General features: G+C 47.5%; 1 long non-coding RNA gene across 1 annotated transcript; it reads right to left on the bottom strand.

The window, feature by feature from the left end:
- Positions 1–695: 695 nt before the first annotated feature.
- Positions 696–23,673, bottom strand: LOC125356770. Its single transcript, XR_007211962.1, has 4 exons — positions 23,501–23,673; positions 21,049–21,052; positions 9,459–9,482; positions 696–844 (listed from the first exon to the last, which is right to left on the bottom strand). It is a non-coding gene; the product is annotated as an uncharacterized LOC125356770 (long non-coding RNA).
- Between the last annotated feature and the right edge of the window lie 957 nt (positions 23,674–24,630).

Below are 24,630 nucleotides of genomic sequence, written 5' to 3'. Positions count from 1 at the left end.
ATAAATACACACAGAGGAATTACTCTAGAAACTACACTATTCTCTCACAGGTTTAGAAACCACGACAAGACATGGAACACACCATGCCCTTGCACCTCACAAGGGATTGTGGCCTATAATACAAGCATGCTTCCACACTGGTAGACTTCAGAACCGTGAAAGATCTCCCAGAGCTTCAGAGCTCCCAGTGTGCAGTGCCTTGTCATAGCAGCCCTTGGGAAATAACACAGAAATATCCTGTTCTTTCTATACTCTCTCCAGACCATGGGTGCCTCCCTCTAGATCACCCAATATGGTTTTGTGGGAAGCAGGGCCCTTCACAGGCCATGGCTAGCGCCAGGGGGTCGTTTCAGTCTGTCTGCCATCCCTGGTCACAGCTCTCAATCTCAGAGGCAGTGGGAAAATTAAGACAAGAGGTATAACTTTCTGAATTTGGTGAGCCTCTACCCTGATGATGCTGCGTCAGCAGGACCCAGAGCTTGATAATCTATGGTTTGGAAAAGCCAAGACATCACTTGTAAATTCAGTTGGGAATGTGACTAAGGAAGATGCATGACAAGGGTGTTCCACCTGGTCATGGCATCTCACCTATTTTCACAGAGCCTGGGCTGGGCCTTTAAAGGGGGGAACATAAAACAGGATGTGTATCCACAGTCTTCTCAGAGAGGCCTGGGGTAAAATCAGAAGGGAGAAAGGGAGGAAAGAGGCTGGGTGTCAGGATGTTAGGGGTAGGGACCCGTCCCCACAGAACTGAGGATTGATGAGGGGCTCCTACTCCATCAACAAAAGGGGTTCTGTGCAGTGTGCAAGTGATCCTTCTCAGAAGGCCCAGGCCCACCAACACCTCAATGTGGACATGAAGCAGCTGGCCAGGTCAAAGTAATGGAACTTGCAGGAGAACCTGCTGCCTTCCCAGAATGGGAGAGAGAAAATGCCCTTTGAGTCCTCAAGCAGTCTGCACCTCTGACTGTGGCCAGCTTCCTCACAGTAGCCCTTTGCTGGGTGTCTGGGCTATGCTGGATATAGGAAAGACCACAGGCCTGGAATGGGCCTGGAGTTCTCCATGTGGAACACAGACAGATAGAACTCACTGCAGCAACCTACAAATGCAGTAGTCACTGCTGCATCCCTGACTCTGTAGGAGCCAGCCTGGTGGGAGAAAGTGATCTAGTCCTCCTGGGGCAGGCAGACAGAGATCTTCCCACCTCCCCTGCACCACCCCCCACACCCATACCTGCCCTCTGCTGCCAACACATCATCCTCGGAGCTCAGGAACCCTGGGTGGGCAGGCCCAGTGCCTTCCTCCTCATCCAGGCCAGAGGACTGCCAGGGGTGCACTGGCTATAGGTAAGCAGTGTGATGCCTCCCAGGTTCCTGGCCAGGTGTGCCTGGCTCTATCAACCCCTGCCTAGGCCTGAAGCAGATGACAGGGTGCAGGTAAGGATTTGGGCAGCATGCTGAGACCCATTCTGACAACAGCAGCTTCTCTAGGAAGCTCTTTCATTCCGCTACTCAAGTGTCACCAATACTCACAAGACTCTCGATCCCTCACAAGATGTCAGCCTGGTCTCAGTCCAGGAACTGGAGTCCCTTCAAGTCTCTCTCTGCTACTCAGCCCTAGCTCAGTAGTCTGTACCTGGGTGCAGATGTTTATAGGTGCCAAAGACAAGGAAGACACTAGATGGAGAGCTGCCCACAGCCTTGTAGAAGCAGCAACAGACAGTGGATACCTATGCCAGTATACACACAGGACAGGAAACAAAGTCGGGATCCTTCTGTGGGGGCACATAAGGCCCTGCCACAAAAAGGAAACTGGTCCCTCGGGGTACCAGCAACTCCACCAAATATTCTACACAGACCTAACCCTCCATCACTGCACTGCTCCTGAGAGGTGAACCATAGAGAACCAGACCACCCAAGGGTCTGGGTCACCCTAGCAGGTGCCATATTACCACAGGGAAGAGTACAGGGCCTTTAAACAGGATGACACAGTCCAGGGAAACCACAACCTATACTCACAGCTTCATCCACACTATCTAGGTTCTTCAAAGGTATTTCTGAGAGTACAGATTGGCTTTACTCAAAGCTAGGACCCTTGTCTTAAGCTTTAAATTGTATGCTGACACAAAAGTCCTCAAAAGTAGGCCTTCCAGTGAGAGGAAATGGACTTTTTTGCATAGTAAGTGGGAGACACAAGATGAAGACAAATACAGGGGGAAGACAAACCCTGGGAAACCAGAAAGGAGTGCATGGGAAAAAGCAGGGCTAGTAAACCAAGACCCTGGGGAGGATCTTGAGGCCACTCACAGACTCTAACCCCTACCCTATCTCCTGCCACATACCAAAACACATGTCCTAACCATAACCCTACACGTACATGTACCCTAACTGTAATACAGCTTCAACCCAACCATAACCCTACCCCTACCCCATACCCTAACATGGATCCCCATCATGCACACTAACTCTAGCCAGTACTCACACCCAAACCTTAAGCTACTCACCAACCCTATGCCTCACCCTAAACCATTCACTAACCAAAATCCATACAATTGTGTACCTAACAAAATCATACTGAACACATTGCCTAACTCTTCCCCTAGCCCCTTCCTTAACACGTTCTTAATCCTTACCTGTTCCATAACTTGTTTTGTAAACCACTCCATAACACATCTCATAACTCAAACTCATTCCACAAAGTTAATTCTCACCCACTCCCTAACCCTCAACCCTTCCTAAACCCTGATCCTAAAACCTTCCATAACAGGCTGCCTAACCTCATCCTTTGTCTACCACATTCCCTAACCCACTCCCTAAGCCTGACCCATTCCTTAACCATCATTTACTATCTTTCTGTAATAGTAATCCTAACCCTAACTTAGTCCCTAACACTAACCTGCTTTGTAAGGTTAATGGAAAACCCAACACCTGCCTAATCTATTTCCAAGCCATAACTACATCTTAATGCTAACTCCAACTCTGAGTAGCCATACAACCACCAGTCCTTAGTGACATCAACAACCGACCCCTAACCCCAGTCATCCTGTTAGATATGTGTAAATTAGCTGAGAAGCCACATATTGAGGGATCGATTATTGGAGTGCTTGTCAGAACATTAGCAGTCTGCAAGCAGCCATCTAGCTGTTACAAAGGCATGCAGCACACACAGACCCTCAACACTGTCGGGAAACAGGCAAGAGAGGGAGGAAAGAACAAAAACCATACCAGCAAACCAATTTTCTCTCCCAGCTTTGAGGACTGGGTTAGGGTTGCTGTGTTAGGCATAGTTACTGTGTGGGTTTAGTTATTGAAAAGTCTCAAGTAAGGCATAGGATTCCTGAGTGGCTTAGGGTACATATTAGGACATGGTGACCATAATCAAATTTTAATCCTACCATTAACACCGAGCCCTACGCCTGAAGCATAACCCAAATATCGCCTATCTTGCCAAAGTTCATTTTCAACAGCATGTGGTTCTAGGCAGCGTGTTGACTCACACCAAAAGCAGACGTCCAAGTTCGCCCCCTTTCCATCTCATTCTCCCTCAGAGCACACTGAGGGCCCGAGGGCCCTGAGTCCTTCAGGCGCCTCTGCTCCTCCCCAGCGCGGGGAGTGGTTCAGCGGCGCTGCCTTGGGGCAGCCGGGACACCCCACCCCCACCCCCCCTCGCCAGGGCCAGGGCCACCTGCTGTGCGGGCCGAAGGGAGAAGAGCTGCAGCAGTCCCTGGAGGCTGAGGAGCACTGGAGGCTGAGGAGTGCGTCTCCAGGCTGCGTCGGCCCAGGGCTCGGCTCCGGGAGAGCCTCTCGGGGTGGAAGAGGCGCGCGTGCCTGCGGGGCCCAGGGCAGGGAGGGGCGGCGCCCGGCACCCAGAGGCCTCCAGTCTCGGGTCGGTGCACCCTCGCCCTGGCGCCGCCCGTCCCAGAGCGGCCGTCGGGTGGGCAGGGCCAGCACCCCGAGCCTGCCCCCAGGAACCGGGAGGACCAGGACTCAGTGCGGCACACGCTGTCCCACAGGTCAGTGCCGGCAGCTCGGGGCCGCGCGGCCGCTGGGAGCGGGGGCTGGAAGAACGGCGAGAGGAGGGCAGAACTCCCCAGGTCCGGGTGGCGATGGGGGTGGGGGTCGCCCCTTCCAGACACGAGTCCCGCCCGGCGGCGCCAGCAATGCAAAAGCGAGTCATAAAGATGAAACCAGGCCAGCGAGGCTGCCAGTGAACACCCGTGGACAACGCGGGAAGCTGCGGCGGCTCCGTGTGGACTTCCCACCTGGAGCTCAGAGCCTAAGTTTACTCCACCTCCCCCAGACACCAACCACCGAAAGTTCAAGAACCCTCTAAGGAGGATGAGGCCCTTCCATCCCCGCGCATTCGTTACCTGATGGCTGCTGAAGGAGGACTCCACGCCGTCTCAGGCAGGGGAGGAGAGCTCGTTCCACCGGCCGGCGCCCACGCTCGCTCCAGGTGCACACGGGAGGCGGGACAGAAGAGCAAGTCGCCCCCGGGGGAGGCCTTCTGTAGGGCGGGAATGCAGAGGTGGGGCCCGGATGTGACCTCGGGGGCGGGGAGGCAACCGCCCCCACGTGTGCGGGTCACCTAGGTAACCGGGCGGAGACAGTCAGGAGGGGCTTCCATCAGCTCGTGGCCCTCTGGGAGAGGCCCTTACAGCGGTGAACTGTGTATTGATTACCACACAGTACCTTTGTCCTACCTTTTATGCAAAACAGGTGAAAACAAATATTAATACCCGTGGTAAAGAAGATGGGTTTGTAACAGAGAAAGAAATAAGAATCCCCATGGAGAGCAAAGTCTCTCCATTTTCAGTGCAGCCGAAAAAGCAAAGTGTCAGGCAGGCATTGCTCTTCCAACTATAGGAAGGGTTGGCCTTCAAACGACATTTCTAGTTCACAAACATATCCACAGCACCTCTCCATACTGTTCAGTATATTTGTGGTGGGAAATCTTAGGGGGAAGTGTGTTAGTTCACGAATCTGTTAATGGTTTCAAATGATCTTTTCGGGTCTTTCCCCAAAACCATCTGAGCTGTAGAAATCCTTTTCATTGCTAATGTGTATAACAAGGAAAGACAATTAGGTCACCTCTGTTTAAGAGCTGTCAGCTGAACTTTGCAATTTTCTACAGTTTTTGTTTTGTTTTACAGTTGTTTACCCAACTACATACCCTTCAAGACAGCCGCTACCACATAAAATAACATATCACCAGGCACACAACATTCCCAAGGACAATCCCCTGCACTGAGAGATTGTTTCAGGAAATTTCCAAGAAGCAGTACTAGAAATTCATTCACAGAACAACTGTGGTAAAGCTGGGAAGACCCTGCTGCAACAATTTATTCATGTTTTACCTGTCCAATGCCAAAAAAATTCAAAGTTGATTAGCAATACAAAGTTTCAGAACCAAAACACAAACCTATCTGAATAAACCAGAGCAAAAGAATGCTTACACAGAGAGGATACTTAGTATTACAATGAAAAGCTACAAATAACTGCTCCTGTATACTATACGCACCAATGGAAACTATTTTTAATTGTTATTATAAAAGTGATGTGTACAGGGGTTACATTTGCATAAGTCAGGTAAAGAGTACATTAACTGATTACTTTTTAACAGTACACACAAATCTTTTTGTTTGGGCATTGCATTGTTTTGTGTTACTAACTGTATTGTTTAATATTTTCACAAACACTTCTTTAAAACGTGACTCGGCTATTAGGAGACTCTTATCTCCAAGTAACTACTAGAAAACCAGAAGTAGTGATGTGGCTCATGTAGTAGAACACTAGCATTGACTGAAAAAGTTCACGGACAGTGCCCAGGCCCTGAGTTCAAGACCCATGACCACCACCAACAACAATAAAAAGTGATGTTTGTCTCTCTGAACCTGACTTACTTCACTTACCATAATTTTTCTAGGTCTATGTGTTTCGCTGCAAATGATATAACATTTTTCTTTCTAGCAGATGAGTAAAATTTGTATCTATCTATCTGTATCCAAATATCTTATTTTCTTGACTCATAGATCCATTGTAGGGCAGCTGGTCTAGTGTCATGCCTTGGCTTTCATGAATAGTGCCATAAGGAGTATGCATGTTCAAGTGTCTTTACTATATCCTGACTTGCAATGTTCTAGGTAGATGCCCCAAAGTGCTAACCATAAGGTCATAGGGAAGTTCTATATTGAGTGTTTTGAGGAATCTTCAAAGTGCCTTCCAGTATGGTTGCACTAGTTTATGTCCCTTCCAACAGTGTACCAGGGTTCCTTTTCCCCCCAGAATCCACACCAAGATTTTTTAGTGCTCGTTTTCTGTATGCTGCCCAATGTAAGTGGGGTAAGATGAACTCTAAATATTTTTTATTTAATTAATTTTTATTATAAAGGTGATGTACAGGGGCTGGGAATATGGCCTACTGGCAAGAGTGCTTGCCTCATGTACATGAAGCCCTGGGTTCAATTCCTCAGCACCACATATATAGAAAATGGCCAGAAGTGGCACTGTGGCACAAGTGGCAGAGTGCTAGCCTTGAGCAAAAAGAAGCCAGGGACAGTGCTCAGGCCCTAAGTCCAAGTCCCAGGACTGGCACCAATAAATAAATAAATAAAAATTTTAAAAAACGTGATGTACAGAGGGGTTACAGTTACATAAGGTAATGATTACATTTCTTTTCATACAGTGTTATTCCCTCTTCATTTTTTTCCCAATAGATAGTTTTGATTTGCATTTTCTTTATGGATAGGGATGTTGAACATTTTCTCATGTATTAAGAGGCCATTCTTACTTTTCCTTCTGATAAGTCTCTATTTAGCCCTTTTTCCCATTATTCTTGGGAAATTAATGGGGGGGGGCTAACTCCTTGTATATTCTCTATATTAGGCTCTTATCAAAAGGTAAAGATCTCCCATGCTGTAGGCTGCCTTTTTAGGTTAGTAACTATGTCTTTTGCTGCACAGAAACTTTTTAGTTTGATGCAATCTCATTTTCATGTTTCATTGCCAATTTGTTGGGCCCCCAAAACTCTGCCAAGAAAGTTCCTGTCATGTGTGTGTGTGTTGTGTGCCAGTCCTGAGGCTTATACTCAGGTCCTAGGCACTGTCTCTGAGCTTCTCTGCTCAAGGCTAGCACTCTACCACTTGAGCCACAGCTCCCTCCCCACCTTTTTGGTGATGAATTGGAGCTAAGATTCTCACTGGCTTTCCTGCTGTGGCTGGCTTTGAACCACAATCCTCAGATACCAGTCTCCTGAGTAGCTAGGATTAAAGGCTCCTCCTCAGGGCACCAGCTCTGTCATGGCTTACCTTTAAAATTATTTTTCCAACACTTTCATGCTTTCCTTGTAAAACATACCTTGCAAGTTATCCACAAATTTTTAGCAATTGCATTAAAGAGACCAATGGCCTTGGACTATAGAAAATTAATAGAAAAAATGAGAATTCTATTTTATTTTTACGTTTTTAAAGGGTAACTTTTCTGGATATCCATTCTTAATTACTTATATATATTCTTTGTTGCAAATATGTTTTTTTAACTTTGTAAAGCATTAAATTTCTGTACTTTTGAAAGAGATCATTCAGTCAAATGAAGTTGATGTACAGTTACAAATATTTCTGTACACACATTTTAACTTTAAAATGTTAATACTAAAATGAAACTTTATCAGCAAAGGCAAAAAATAGACAAAAATTTGCTGAGGTCTGTTTCAGTCCAAAATTTCCATATTGTATGTCTAAGTTACTTGTTCTTAAAAAAAGTCCAGGTGAAGTGACCCCTGATCCTGTAATTGCATAGCCTCTTAGTGCTTAACACTCAGATTCCCACCCAGGGTAAGAACCCCAAGAACTACTCAGGGCATCTAACAGTCCAGTGAACATAAGCCCAGTCCACACGGGGTGGGTGGGGGCACTCCAGAACTGGGGGCGGGGGGGGTCACAGGTGTCTGGCACTGAAGTGGCACAGATTCTATGTGAAGCATCGGGAGCCTCACTAGCCAGAGGCTACCAGAGGCTGAGCCCAGGAAGTGGATCCACACTGGTGTTTTACACTTGGTTACACATGAGGATGCCTGCTCCTCTCTTCTGCCCATACCTCTCCCACTCCAGATGCTAAAGACGTATTTATACCTTGCTCCCACTGACCAGGATCTGGCCACTGAGGTTCACCAGGAAACTCTATCATCTCTGCAGATCACAATAGCAATGCATACCTTATCTAGGAAAGGCTTTGGCCTTAGGGAGCCTGTAGCTGCAACTACTTTCTGCCCAGGTCACAGGGAAACTTCAAGCCCCAAGGAAGTATCCCAATGTCTCAGTGCCCAGAGACAGACGAGGCTCTGTCTGATCCTGCTCCAAACCTTAGTGCCCCTTAAAAAGTGGAAACGGGCTGGGAGTATGGCCTAGTGGCAAGAGTGATTGACTCACATGCATGAAACCCTGAGTTCGATTCCTCAGCAACACATATATAGAAAACGGCCAGAAGTGACACTGTGGATCAAGTGGCAGAGTGCTAGCCTTGAACAAAAAGAAGCCAGGGACAGTGCTCAGGCTCTGAGTTCAAGGCAGAAGACTGGAAAAAAACAAAAACGGTGGAAACTCAGTCACAGAAATGCACACAGGGGAGTTACTCTACAAACTATGCTATTCCCTCACAGGTTTAGAAACCAGGACAACACCTGGAACACACCATGCCCTTGCACCTATCAAGGGAATGTGGCCTATAATACACCTTGCTTTCACTGTTGGACCTTGTTCTACATGTTAGACTTCAGAGCTGTGAAAGAAGATCTCCATAGCTCCCAGTGCGCAGTGCCTTGTCATAGCAACCCTAGGGAAATAACACAAAAATCTTCTGTTCTGTCTACACTCTCTCCAGACCATGGGTACCTCCCTCAAGGTCACCCAATATGGTATTATAGGAGGCAGGGCCCTTCACAGGCCATGGCTACTGCCAGGGGGTCGTTTCAGTCTGTCTGCCATCCGTGGCCTCAGCTCTCAATCTCAGGGGCAGTGGGAAAATTAAGACAAATAAGAGGTATAACTTTCAGAATCTGGTGAGCCTCTACCCTGATGATGCTGTGTCAGCAGGACACAGCGCTTGGTCATCTACACTTTGGAAGGAGAGCCAAGACATCCCTTGTAAACTCGGTTTGGAATGTGACATGAAAAGGCTGTTCCACCTGGTCATGGCATCTCACCTGTGTCCACAGAGTCGTGGTTGGGCCTTTAAAAGGGGAGCATAGAGCAGGATGTGTATCCACACCCTTCTCAGAGAGGCCTGGAGCCTCTGGAGGCCTGGAGGGGAAAGGGAGGAAAGAGGCTGGGTGTCAGGATGTTAAGGGTAGGGACCCTACCACACAGAACTGAGGATTGATGAAGGGCCCCTGTTCCATCAACATAAGGGCTTCTGAAAAGTGTGCAAGTGACCCTTCTCAGGAGGCCCAGGCCCATCAACACTCTGCAACAGGGGCATTAATCCACCTTCTTCAATGAAGCAGCTGGCCAGGTAAGAGAGAACCTGCTGCCTGTCCAGAATGGGAGAGAGCATAATGCCCTTTGAGTCTTCAAGCAGTCTGCATTTCTGACTGTGTGCAGCTTCCTCACAAGTAGCACTTTGCTGGGTATCTGGGTTCTGCTGTATATAGGAAAGACCACAGGCCTGGAATGGGCCTGGGTTTCATATGTTTCTGAGGAACACAGACAGATAGAACTCACCACAGCAGCTAAAATGCAGTAGTCACTGCTGCCTCCCTCTGACTCTGGAGAAGCCAACATGGTGGGAGAAAGGATCCAGTCCTCCTGGGGCAGGCAGAGAGCTTCCCACCTCCCCTGTTCCCCCCCCATACCTGCCCTCTGCTGCCAACACATCATCCTTGAAGCTCAGGAACCCCTGGGTGGGCAAGCCCAGTGCCTTCCTCTGCATCCAGGCCTAAGGACTTCCAGGGATGCACTGGCTATAGGTAAGCAGTGTGCTGGCCTCCCAGGTTCCTGGCCAGGAGTTCCTGGCAGGCTGTAGAGAGGCTCTATCACCCCCTTCCCAGGCCTGAAGCAGATGACAGGGTACGGGTAAGGATTCAGGCAGCATGCTGGGACCCACTCTAACAACAGCAGCCTCCTCTTCTCTAGAAAGCCCCATGTCCAATTCCACTGCTTAAATGTCACCAATACCCACAAGACTCTATATCCCTCACAAGATGTCAGCCTGGTCTCAGTCAAGGAACTGGAGTCCCTTCAAGTCCCTCTCTGATCCTCAGCCCTAGCTCAGTAGTCTGTACCTAGGTACAAACGTTTACAGGAGCCAAAGACAAGGAAGAACCCGGATGAAAAGCATCCCTCAGACTTCTAGAAGCAACAGAAAGTGGATACCTATCCCAGTATACACACAGGACAGGAAACAGTCAGGATACTTCTGTGGAGGCACATGAGGCCCTGCCATTGTAAGGGCTAATCTGAGAACCTGAGTGACTAAATATAAGTTTTAGTGTTGAAATTATAACAGCTTGTAAACCCTGGTGATGATTCCATGCTAAAGGGCTGGACCCCCCACCCATGAGACTAGTTTTTTGTAGTTCGTCATTTAAAAATATAGGGAGCCCTTGTTCCCCTCTGTACCTACGTAGCACCAATGGTAATGGACAGTAAAAAATGATCATGGTCCCCTACTTCATTGTGGGTGGGAATGTAAACTGGTTCAGCCACTCTGGCAAGCAGTTTGGAGATTCCTCAGAAGGCTCAATATAGAACTCCCCTATGACCCAGCAGCCCCACTTTTGGGTATCTATCCAAAAGACCACAAACAAAATCACAGTAATGCCACCAGCACAACAATGTTCATCGCAGCACAATTTGTCATAGCGAGAATCTGGAACCAACCCAGATGCCCCTCAGTAGACGAATGGATCAGGAAAATGTGGTACATATACACAATGGAATTTTATGCCTCTATCAGAAAGAATGACATTGCCCCATTTGTAAGGAAATGGAAGGACTTGGAAAAAATACTAAGTGAAGTGAGCCAAACCCAAAGAAACATGGACTCTATGGTCTCCCTTATTGGGAATAATTAGCACAGGTTTAGGCAAGTCACAGCAGAGGATCACAAGAGCCCAATAGCTATACCCTTATGATCACATAAGATGATGCTAAGTGAAATGAACTCCACGTTATGGAAACAATTGTTACATCACAGTTGTAACTACTTTCAACGTCCTATGTGTATCTGTACCTTCTATTATTGATGATGTTCTTGTATCACCTTCCTGTGGTTGTACCTACACTATCTCTGTAATCTTATCTGAGTATATTGGAAACCGTGTTTACTGGTATTGGAAGTAGGAAATTCAAAGGGAATACCAAATTTGAGAGACACAGGGTAAAAAAAGAGAAACAACTACAAAAGCAATACTTGCAAAACTGTTTGGTGTAAGTGAACTGAACACCTGGGGGGGGAGGGTAAGGGGGGGGAGGGAGGAGGGTATGAGGGACAAGGTAACAAACAGGACAAGAAATGTATCCAATGCCTAACATATGAAACTGTAACCTCTCTGTACATCAGTTTGATAATAAAAATTTGAATTAAAAAAAATGATCATAGTCATAGACTACAGAAATAACCATAATAGAAGTAGAAATACCATGGTAACTGTTGGGTTAGTTTACTTATGATTGAGTACTGGATTGTTTTAGCCCACTCAAGCTTGCTTAGTGGTAATGGGAAAACACGGCCCCTTGAAGTACCAGCAACTCCACCAAACGTTCTCCACAGACCAAACCCTCCATCACTGTACTGCTCCTGAGAGGTGAACCAGCACAAAACATGGGCAAGTATGCTGCTCAAAAAAATAAAAACCTCACAACAACCTGCTATATGTGTTTAATCCCACATGTAGAAGGGAAGATGAAATCCAGGTGAATTGACCCTTGATCCTGTAATTGCATAGCCTCTTAAAAGGTGAAAACTGGGACTGGGAGTATGGCCTAGTGGCAAGAGTGCTTGCCTCATATACATGAAGCCATGGGTTCAATTCCCAAGCAACAAACCACAACCTATCCTCACAGCTTCATCCTCACCGATCTAGGTTCTTCCGAGGTATTTCTGAAAGTACAGATGGGCTTTGCTCAAAGCTAGGACCCTTGTCTTAAGCTTTACATTGTACACTAACACAAAAGTCCTCAAAAGTAGGCCTTCCAGTGAGAGGAAATGGGCTTTTTTGCATAATAAGTGGGAGACACAAGATGAAGACAAGTACAGATAAGTGGAAGACAAACCCTGGGACACCAGAAAGGAGGGCATGGGAAAGAGCAGGGCTAGTAAACCAAGACCCTAGGGAAGATGAGAATCTTGAGGCCACTCACACTCTAAGCCCTACCGTATCTCCTACCCCATACCAAGACACATGTCCTAACCATAACCACAACCCTATACACACACGTACCATAATTGTGATACAGCTTCAACCCAACCCTAACCATACCCCTACCCCATACTCTAACATGGATCCCCATCGTGCACACAAGTGACTCTAGCCAGTACTCACACCCTAGCGTGCTGCAACCCAAACCCACACCTTAAGCTACTCACCAACCTTATGCCTCACCCTAAGCCATTCACTAACCAAAATCCATACAACTGTGTGCCTAACACATTCATATTGAACACATTGCCTAACTCTTACCCTAGCCCCTTCCTTACCACGTTCTTAATCCTTACCTGTTCCATAACTTGTTTTGTAAACCACTCTATAACACATCTCATAACTCAAACTCATTCCACAAAGTTAATTCTCACCCACTCCCTAACCCTCAACCCTTCCTAAACCCTGATCCTAAAACCTTCCATAACAGGCTGCCTAACCTCATCCTTTGTCTACCACATTCCCTAACCCACTCCCTAAGCCTGACCCATTCCTTAACCATCATTTACTATCTTTCTGTAATAGTAATCCTAACCCTAACTTAGTCCCTAACACTAACCTGCTTTGTAAGGTTAATGGAAAACCCAACACCTGCCTAATCTATTTCCAAACCATAACTAAATCTTAATGCTAACGCCCACTCTGAGTAGCCCTACAACCACCAGTCCTTAGTGACATCAACAACCAACCACTAATACAATCATACTGTTAGATACGTGTATATTATCTGAGAAGCCACATACTGAAAGATGTAATCTTTGTTTATCAGAGCATTAGCAGTCTGCAGGCACAGTTGTTACAAAGGCCTGCAGCCCACACATACCCTCAACACTGTCAGGAAACAGGCCAAAGAGGGAGGAAAGAACAAGAAACATACCAGCAAACCAGTTCTCTCTCCCAGCTTTGAGGACTGGATTAGGGTTGCTGTGTTGGGCACAGTTATTGTGTGGGTTTAGTTAATGAAAAGTCTCAAGTAAGGCATAGGATTCCTGAGTGGCTTAGGGTACATATTAGGGCATGGTTACCATAATCAAACTTTAATCCTACCATTGACACCGAGCCCTACACCTGAAGTGTAACCCAAATATCGCCTATCTTGCAAAAGTTCATGTTCAACAGCATGTGGTTCTAGGCAGCGTGTTGACTCACACCAAAATCAGACGTCCAGTTCACCCCCTTTCCGTCTCATTCTCCATCTTCAGAGCACACTGCCTCCGCTCCTCCACGGTGCGGTGTGTGGTTCAGCCTGCCTTCCGGGCGGCGCCAGGACCCCCGGCGCCAGGCCAGGGAAGCCTGCTGTGTGGTCAGAAAGGAGAAGAGCTACAGTGTCACTCTGGGCAGCACCGGCCCTAGGCTCAGCTCTGGGACAGCTGGGCCACAGAGCCCAGAGCAGGGAGGGGCGGCGCCCAGCACCCAGAGGCCTCCAGCCCCGGGGCAGTGCGCCCTCGGCCCAGTGTCCCCGAGCTGGCGTTTGGGGGGGCAGGGCTAGCACCCCTAAGCCTGCGCCCCGGAACCGGGAGGACCCAGACTCGGTGTGGCGCGCGCCTTTCCACAGGTCAGTGCCGGCGGCTCAGGGACGCGCGGCCGCCAGGAGCCAGGAGTGAGGGGCTGGAAGCATGGCCAGGGGATGGCGGATCTCTCCAGGTCCAGGAGTCGATGGGGGCGGGGTTTGCCCCTTCCAGAGCCGGGTCCCCGCGCCCCGCCCGGCGGCGCCCCCAGTGCAAATGCGGGCCACGGGAGTGGCCTGACACACATTCTAAACCATATAGGTTTGGAATCATGAATACTAACATGTACCGCAAACAAAATGTCTGGATAAAACAGAGAAGAGAGAAAACAGAGAAGAGGAGGAGAGGAGAGGCAGAGGGGAGGGGAGAGGAGAGGACAAAAGGACAGGAGAGAAGGAGAAGAGAATAAAGTTTTCAAATGAAAAATGAAATGAAATCCCATTCTATTTTATTATTCAGATAAGTCTGTAGCTACTAAAGAAATGCATTTTCAAGAACTTTTAGATCATAAAATTGAGCCAGGTAGGGTGGCACATTCAGGTAAGGTTGGCATGATGTGATTTGAGGATGTGCCGTGATTGGGTGATATGATGGGATGATGTGACGTTTTTCTGCAGCATAACTAAAAACTTAATTGTAATTCACACCCTGAGTATCCTTAATACCAACCTTAACTCTATTCTTAACATTGACAACCCTATACCTGAACCCTAATCTCAATCATACCAACCCTGAAAACAGTAGCCCTAAGACCTGAAACCCCTACCTTTAACCCCAGACACCTAACACATACCCTCACATGTGTGTGCAACGGGAACACACCATCAGGCATGGCAGGGCAAGGACTCTGATCAAACAACGCCCACAGACACATTCTAAACTACACGGTTTTTGAATCATGGATGCTAGCATGTGCCTCAAACACAGAATGTCTGGAGAAAACAGGAAAGGAGAAGGGAGCAAAAGTGGAAGTGGAGGTGGTAGAGGCAGGGCAGGGCGGTAGAGGTGAGGCAAAGGCGGGGGGGGCAGTGATGAGAAGGAGAAGAGGGGAGAATAAAGTTTTCAAGTGAAAAGGGGAATTAAATCACATTCTATTTTATTGTACAGCTAAGTCACTTGTTAATAAAACAGAACTAAAAAAGTGCCTTTTCAGGACGTTGCAGATCACAAAATTGAGCCAGTTAGGGTGGCAAATTCAGGTAAGCCCCACAGTTAGTAGGCTGAGGCAGGAAGACCCTATCCTTAACATCGACAACCCTACACCTGAACCCTAATCTCAATCATACCATCCCTGAAAACAGTAGCCCTAAGACCAGAAAACCCTACCTCTAAACAGACACCTAACAACGCAATTCCTTAAACCAATGCCAAACCCCAACCCAATCCGTGACTTACTAGACAGTGTTCTGCATCCCTGGAGGTAGGTGGCCTTCTTTTATCAAGCATGCTTAAGGGGGTGTCCAAGTTTACACAGAGATACACAGCACTCGATCCCCCACCCATACCCTCACATATGTATGCAGAGCAGGTGCATGAACACAGTGAAAGCACAGCTGACCATTTATTCAAGTCTCCATTGTCACTCCAAGTTAGGCGCAGCGGGGACACACCATCAGGCATGGTAGGGAAGGACTCTGATTGAGCAACCCCAACAACTGCAGAAGGACATCACAGTGGCCTGACACATATTCTAAACCACACGGGTTTGGAAGCATGAATGCTAACATGTACCACAAACATAAAATCTCTGGAGAAAAGAGAGAATTGAGAATAGGAGGGGAGGGGAGGGGAGGGGAGGGGAGGGGAGGGGAGGGGAGGGGAGGGGAGGGGAGGGGAGGGGAGGGGAGGGGAGGGGAGGGGAGGGGAGGGGAGGGGAGGGGCGGGTAAAGTTTTCAGATGAAAAGGGGAATGAAATCCCATTCCATCTTATTCTACAAGTAAGTCTCTTGTTATTAAAAAAGAACAAAAAGAGTGACTTGTGTGTGTGTCTTTTTTGGCCAGTCCTGGGGCTTGAACTTGGGGCCTGAGCACTGTCACTGGGTTTTTTGGTGTGGTTTTTTTTTTTTTTTTGCTCAAGGCTAGCATTCTACCACTTGAGCCACAGCATCCACTCTGGCCATTTCAATATATAAGGTGCTGAGGAATAGAACCCAGGGCTTCATGTATACAAGGCAAGCACTCTTGCCACTAGGCCATATTCCCATCTCCTAAAAGAGTGACTTTTCAGGAACTTTTAAGATCATAAAATTGAGCCTGGTAGGGTAGTAAATGCAGTTAACCCCAACAGTTGGGAAGCTGAGGCCGAAGACTACAAGTTCGAGACTGGCCTGGTCTAATGCAGCAATACAACGTCTGTAGAAAGAAAAAAGAGGAGGGGAGGAGAGGAGAGAAGAGACGGAAAGGGGAAAGGAGAGAACCACTTAAACGAGCCACTAGGTGGCACAAGTGCAGTTTTCTTCAGCATACTAATTCATAAAAGCTGCTGGTCTAGAAGAATCCAACATCAACTGTATTCAGCATGGTAACATTCCAACACTTACTCAAATAAAGCCAATCCTAGAAATAATGAACTACCAAAAAGGTCCCTAAGAATAACCATCAACACAAGGGATTTGCACATAGGAATCAGAAAAAGAATGAACAATCACGTGTGCCACTGTTGAAAAATCAATGACATACAATTTATGGAGATTCAACAGTTAGTTGCATCTCCTTCCATGTTCACATGTTTGGACCATGTGTCTCTCAGGTTATTCAGTAGTCTGTTCTTTTGTTGTTGTCCATCAAGGGCTGTCATTGAGCCAGTGCCACTTCTGGTTTTCTGGCATTAAATTGGAGATAAGGGTCTCAAGGACGTTCCTACCTAGGCTGGCTTTGAGCCATGATCCTCAGATCTCAGCCTCCTGAGTAGCGAGGATTACTGGTATGAGCCACTGGCACCTGGCTCTCTTCTTGATTTACTGACACTCTTTACTTAGGAATTAATTTTGGATTCTTAGGAGGTTGATACTGATTTCCTTTAAAGGATTTCAATTTATCAGACTTCTCTTTTAATGGCTTATGGATTTTCTGTCACCCATGATAACAACTACTAATATCCAGGCTTCAGTCTTTCCAGCCCAACCATCATGGTGGCCTTTCCATCCTGAGTCTACAGTGCTCAGTGCATGCCTGGGACACCCTACTCTCTACCATCACACAACCCTCATGTTGATCAAGTGAAGCCCATGCTTCTGTTACTTCAAAGGGAACAGTGTCTGATCCTCAGATGTGCCTCAAGTGTCATCTCAAAACCCAAGACTGGGGCTGAGAATGTGGCTTAGTGGTAGAGTGCTTGCCTAGCATGCATGAAGCCTTGAGTTTGACTCCTCAGTACCACATAAACAGAAAAGCCCGGAAATGGTGCTGTGGTTAAAGTGGTAGAGTGCTAGCATGAAGCAAAAAGAAGCTCAGGGACAGCTCTCAGGCAGAGTTCAAGTACCAGGAGTAAACAGCCAGTCCACATGGCATCCTTTATGGCTAAAATGTGTGTTTTGCCAAGTATCATTCTGCACACTGCCTCATAGGAGCAATTGAGGCCCCAAGTATCAGTGTGGCTACTTAGGTGGAATTCCTGTCTGAAACTGCACACTAATGAGCATAAGGGATAGCTCCCAGGGTTTGTGAGGCCATTTGCCTTGTGACACTATGGCACTACTTCAGGATAGTTTTCAAATCCCTCCATCGCCCAGTACTACCTTGGAGCATGGCCAGCCAGGGTCTGGGTGCTCCAGTCCCAGCCACACTGATTGCTCAGCTCCTAAATTAAACCCAGTGGCCATCATTTCATAACAGGTCCTTGTCACCTTCTCCCTGATGCCTCCTCATATGATTGTGATTCAATGATTAGAGGGTCTTAGAACCTTGACCTACAGTGAAACCAACTTCAGAATGTTTTTGAATGGGTGTCACTTCTTCAAGGGAGGGGGTGTCATTCAAGCCACTTTTCTAAATTGGGCCATACTTGCAGATACTACACTCAAATTTCCAAGTGTATGTACTCCATGTTTTCTTCTGATACTATGCTAGACACATTTTACCATCAAAGTACTTACAGTCAGAAGAAATAAACAGGCAACAAAGGATGGGCATGCTGGAACTACTCCACAGGGAAGCAGGATCCTATATCAGCGACAGAGGAAGAACAAAACAGAAAAGTCACACAAAAGCTCCTTACTAGAAAACTTGAAAAAACCAGTCTTAAGGAACTGACTGGGTTATATTAAAGGGGTGAGGTTCAGAGTTGGGTTGCTTGCCTAGGTTGTGGGAAGCCCTGAAACAATAAATTTTAAATTCACCAAAATGAAATTTAAATGCCTTGGTATGCTGAACAAAATGTGTGGAAGACCTATGTAATAAAAATAAAATATTTTCCACACACTAACCCACAATCAGAGAGCAGGACATGACCAAAAGCAGAACTGAATGCATAGCAAAGACTCAGAGGCTTGGGCAGGGGACTAGGGTCACCTAAGTTGTTCTGATCAGCACCAACTTACCAAGCAGGAAAAGATAGGCTGCCCTTCCTCACACATGCCTTCACCTCCTTCTCCAGGCCCCAGGATGGATATGAAAGTATAAATGAAAACTTGATGCAGACTTGAACAGAGGCCAGGGGCCTGGGCAAGGCACGAGTTCTCCAGAGAAGGTTCTAATGGGGGCCATCCACACTGTTCTACCTTGGGCTATAGAGCCAGAACCTCTATTCAGGATTCCAAGCTTCCAGGCTCTACAGTTTTTATTCTGACACTTGGTGCATTTTCTCTTCAAAATGCCTACAAAGGCTGGAAATCATGAAAACCAAAGGCGGCATAAACACAACCAGGGCTAAGAGCTGAGGTATTTGCCTAGCTTGTGGAAGGCTCTGGAACATAATACCACTGGAACTCACAAAAAAGAAAGTGAAATACTTTTGTATGCCTAATAAAGTGTGGCTCACTCCTGTCATCCTAGCTACTCAGGAGGCTGAGACCAGAGGATCCAGGTTCAAAGCCAGCTCAGGCAGAAAAGTTCATAAGACTGTTATCTCCAATGACCCACTAGAAAACCAGAAGTGGTGCTGTGACTCAGGTGGTAGAGCACTAGTCTTCAGCTGAAGACCTTCAGTACAGAACCCAGGCACAGAGTTCACACCCCACATTCGACAAAGAAAAAAATTTTAAATAAATAAAAGTTTAAAAATAAATGTGTAGGGGCTAGGGATATGGCCTAGTGGCAAGAGTGCCTGCCTCATATACATGAGGCCCTGGGTTCAATTCCCCAGCACCACATATACAGAAAATGGCCAGAAGTGGCGCTGTGGCTCAAGTGGCAGAGTGCTAGCCTTGAGCAAAAAGAAACCAGGGACAGTGCTCAGTCCAAGCCCCAGGACTGGCCAAAAAAAAAGAAAAATAAATGTGTAGGCAACAGCGACCACACAGGAAGATAGCGGTACAGAATCCCAAATCCATACTATTTTTGTATCTAGGTAACATTTGCTGGTCACCCATCATAGAAGCAGTTTTCAGAAAACTTGTAGCTGACCAAAATGTTTCAGATAATTGGGCCATTGACAGCGGTGCTATTTCCGACTGGAACGTGGGTCATGCCCCAGATCAAAGAGGTATGAGCTGCCTAAGAAATCATGACATTAGCACAGCCCGTAACAAGACAGGTCACCAAAGGAGACTTTGCTACATTTGACTACATGCTGTCTATGGATGAAAGCAATCTGAGATTTGAATACAATAAGTAATCAAGTTAAAAACTGCTAAGCTCAAATTGAACTACTTGGGAGCTATGATCCACAAAAATAACTCATTATTGAACATCCCTATTATGGAAACGACTCCGACTTCGAGCTGGTGTATCAGCAGTGCCTCCAGTGTTGCAAGGCCTTCCTAGAGAAGGCCACTAGGTTAGAACTGCCCACAGCCAAGCCAACAACTTGCCCACTAGTCCTCTGCCTAAGTGTAGAAGCTTTCCTTAGCCCCAGCCCTGTTGTTTCTTCAGCTGACTTCTCTTAAACATAATTGTAGGTGACAAATTAGTTTTATTTACCAAAGAAATTAATTGACTTCTCATTTTCTCCTGATTACAAAACAGTGGAACAAGGAAATAGGGAAGAACAAAATACAACCCTGTGAAGTAATAATGACCTGAGCTCAGGAAGACCTGGACAGTGTGGTCTACCTAGCATGTTGTATGCCTAGCACTGCCCAGTGCTACTGCTTACCTTGTACCTTGCTGACCTGGGCTCTTATAGAGTCACAATAGCTCTACTGATAGCAGCTCCTCTGCTCTCAGGAATGTTTTAACTCAGTTTACTCATACAGCACATTTGTATGCTTAAGATAGAAGCAAGGATGGTGGTGCCTGTAAATCCAGCACTAGGGAGGCTGAGGCAGGAGGATCTTAAGTTCAAGGCCAGCCTGAGTTATAACATGCCTCAAAATACAAAATAACAACACAAAATAAGAGGAAGACTGGTGGCTCACTCCTGTCATCCTAGCTACTCAGGAGGCTGAGACAAGAGGATCCAGGTTCAAAACCAGCTCAGGCAGGAAAGTTCATAAGACTGTTATCTCCAATGACCCACTAGAAAACCAGAAGTGGCACTGTGACTCAAGTGGTAGAGCACTAGCGTTCAGCCGAGGAGCTCAAGGACAGCACCCAGGCCCAGAGTTCAAGCCCCACAGCCAGCAAGAAAAATATTTTAAATAAATAAAAATAAATGTGTATAAGACCTATAAATATGATGATAAAATGAAAATCTTTTTGTTGTTGTTGTTTTTGCCAGTCGTGGAGCTTGAACCCAGGGTCTGGGTACTGTTCCTGAGCTTCTTTTGCTGAAGGCTAGCTAATACTCTTACCGCTAGAGCCACAGCCCTACTTCCTGCTTTTTCTGTGTATGTGGTACTGAGGAATAAAACAGGGTTTCATGAATGCTAGGCGAGCACCCTACCACTAAGCCACATTCTCAGCCCCATAAAATCTTTTGGGGCTGGTCCTGGGGCTTGCATGGGTACTCTACCACTTGAGCCACAGCTCTGCTTCTACTGAAGGTTTCTTTGTGGTTGTTGATTGTCAATAAAGACCCTCATGGACTTTCCTACCAAGGCTGGATTCGACTGCAATCAATAGATCTTGGCCTCCTGAGTACATAGGATTACAGGCATCTGGAAAAAACATTTTCCACACATTCCTTCCCCCTTAAACTCCATGCCCTATGCAAGACCTGGGTTGAGGTCTATGTTCTCCAAACCAAGATTTGTTGGGGTCCACTGAGCCCATGCTACATTGGACTGGACACCTAGATCCAACACCTACCATTCCAATGCTCAGCACTTAGGCCTCTCCGCTGTTGGGTGGGATCAGGAGCATGGCTAATGGGAGAAAAAAGAAAAAGCCATTTAGACCATACTTTCTGCTCCTGCCTTCTGCTACCTACATCCAGCTCCTAATGAGACAGATCTCATGCCAGGCCTGGGGCAGTGATGGCCCACTGAGACTACCAGGGGACACGACTCAGTATAAAGATGCTTGCCTGGCTGGCAAAGCATGCTCCAAAAACCAGACAAAATACCCTGGTATGCCAAGTCAAATATGCAATAAACAAGAGAAAGGCAGGCCGAACTTCTCCACACACTTTAACAAATACCCCCACACCCATGCCCTGAGCCTGCCTAGATTGGAAGCACCATCTAAAGTCTCTGCAGTGACTGGGCACTAGATCCAGAAGCCAGGTTTGAGCCTGTAAATTATCAGAGAAACCACATTTTGAAGGATCAAATCTTGGAGTCTTTATTACAATGCTAGCAGTCTATGGGCAGCCAATTGTTACAAAGGCCTGCTGCCCCCAAATATATTTATCACTGTTTGGATAACAGGCCAGAGAGGAAAGAAAAAACAAAAACTATACTAACAAACCAATTGAGCTCCAAGAGCTGATTTGGGACACCATGTTGACCAGAGATAAGCAAGGAGACAGGACACAGTATGCAACACGGAGATGTGTGGCATGGTGTATGTAATGGCACAGGTGCTTGTTTGGGCCTAAATAAGGTAAAGTCAGGGTACAGGGTAATAGGAAGCTCCTATTCCCAAGTATTGGACTGACAGGTTCAGTCACCTATAAGGGATGTGCTCACACCTGTCTCCAAGAATTCAGGCACAACCATCACCTGGGGGTCAGAATTCCCTCCCTCTTAACATGAAGAAGAGATGCCAGACCCTACAATTCAATATGTAGCCAAGATGGCACCAGAGAGACCTGACCTCCTTACTGCGGGGCTTTGCCACCCTGAAGCCACTACACCAAGGGCACAAATGAAAAAACAAGAGGGGAAGGCCGCACTTCACACACAAGCACAAACACCACGCACCGATGTTCTGGGCCTGCACAGATTGAAAGTGCCAGCTAAAAGCTTGACAATGACTGGAGCTGGCTCCAGAGGCCTGGTTTGGGGACTGGCCTCACCCAAGCCACTTCAGGAGAAGCAGGCCTTATTTCTCTACACTGTCCCTCACCTGTATCCATGCACTGGGCCTGCCTAGACTGAAAGTGCCAACTAAAAGCCAGCTCCAGAAGCCTGGTTTGGGGACTAGCCTCACCAAAGCCACTTCAGGAAGGACACAAAGAAGCCAGGGACAGTGCTCAGGCTCTGAGTTCAAGGCCTAGGACTGGAAAAACACAGGTGGAAACTCAGTTACAGAAATACACGAAGAGGAATTACTCTAGAAACTACACTATTCTCTCACAGGTTTAGAAACCAGGACAAGACCTGGAACACACCATGCCCTTGCACCTCTCAAGGGATTGTGGCCTATAATACAACCTTGCTTCCACACTGGTGGACTTCAGAGCTTTAAAAATCTCCCAGAGCTCCAGAGCTCCCAGTGTGCACTGCCTTGTCATAGCAGCCCTAGGGAATTAACACAGAAATATCCTGTTCTTTCTATACTCTCTCCAGAACATGGGTGCCTCCCTCTAGATCACCTAATATGGTTTTGTGGAAAGCAGGGCCCTTCACAGGCCATGACTACTGCCAGGGGGTCATTTCAGTTTGTCTGCCATCCCTGGCCACAGCTCTCAATCTCAGGGGCAGTGGGAAAATTAAGACAAGTAAGAGGTATGACTTTCTGAATCTGGTGAGCCTATACCCTGATGATGCTGCGTCAGCAGGACCCAGCGCTTGATCATCTATAGTTTGGAAGAGCCAAGACATCCCTTGTAAACTCAGTTGGGAATGTGACTCACGAAGATGCATGAAGAGGCTGTTTCACCTGGTCATGGCATCTAAACTGTGTCCACTGAGCCCAGGCTGGGCCTTTAAAGGAGGGAGCATAGAACAGGATGTGTATCCACACCATTCTCAGAAAGGCCTGGGGCAAAACCATAAGGGGAAAAGGGAGGAAAGAGGCTGGGTGTCAGGATGTTAGGGGTAGGGACCCTTCCCCAGGGAACTGAGGATTGATGAGGGGCTCCTACTCCATCAACATAAGTGCTTCTGTACAGTGTGCAAGTGATCCTTCTCAGGAGGCTCAGGCCCACCAACACCTCAATGTGGACAGGAAGCAGCTGGCAAGGTCAGAGTTCTGGAACTTTCAGGAGAGCCTGCTGCCTGCCCAGAATGGGAGAGAGCAAATGCCCTTTGAGTCCTCAAGCAGTCTGCACCTCTGACTGTGGCCAGCTTCCTCACAAGTAGTCCTTTGCTGGGTATCTGGGCTCTGCTGGATATGGGAAAGACCACAGGCCAGGAATGGGCCTGGAGTTCTCCATGTGGAACACAGACAGATAGAACTCACTGCAGCAACCTACAAATGCTGTAGTCACTGCTGCATCCCTGACTCTGTAGGAGCCAGCCTGGTGGGAGAAAGGGATCTAGTCCTCCTGGGGCAGGCAGACAGAGATCTTCCCACCTCCCGTGCGCCCCACCCCACACACCCATACCTGCCCTCTGCTGCAAACAACACATCATCCTTGGAGCTCAGGAACCCCTGGGTGAGCAGGCCCAGTACCTTCCTCCTCATCCAGGCCAGAGGACTGCCAGGGGTGCACTGGCTATAGGTAAGCAGTGTGATGGCCTCCAAGGTTCCTGGCCAGGTGTTCCTGGAAGGCTGTAGAGAGGCTCTATCTGCCCCTGCCCAGGCCTGAAGCAGATGACAGGGTGCAGATAGGATTTGGGCAGCATGCTGGGACCCATTCTGACAACAGTCTGCTCTTCTCTAGGAAGCTCTTTTCATGTCGGACCAAATCCACTACAAGTGTCACCAATACCCCCAAGACTCTATATCCCTCAAAAGATGTCAGTCTGGTCTCAGTCGAGGAACTGGAGTCCCTTCAAGTCCCACTCTGCTCCCCAGCCCTAGCTCAGTAGTCTGTACCTGGGTGCAGACGTTTACAGGTGCCAAAGACAAGGAAGACACCAGATGGAGAGCTGCCCACAGCCTTGTAGAAGCAGAAACAGACCGTGGATACCTATGCCAGTATACACACAGGACAGGAAACAAAGTCGGGATCCTTCTGTGGGGGCACATAAGGCTCTGCCATAAAAAGGAAACTGGTCCCTCGGGGTACCAGCAACTCCACCAAATATTCTCCACAGACCTAACCCTCCATCACTGCACTGCTCCTGAGAGGTGAACCATAGAGAACCAGACCACCCAAGGGTCTGGGTCACCCTAGCA

Source organism: Perognathus longimembris, chromosome 8 (genome assembly GCF_023159225.1).
Source record: "Perognathus longimembris pacificus isolate PPM17 chromosome 8, ASM2315922v1, whole genome shotgun sequence".
NCBI classification, from domain to species: domain Eukaryota; kingdom Metazoa; phylum Chordata; class Mammalia; order Rodentia; family Heteromyidae; genus Perognathus; species Perognathus longimembris.
Note: the sequence above shows the minus strand (reverse complement) of the source record. Positions and strands in the feature narration are given on the sequence as shown.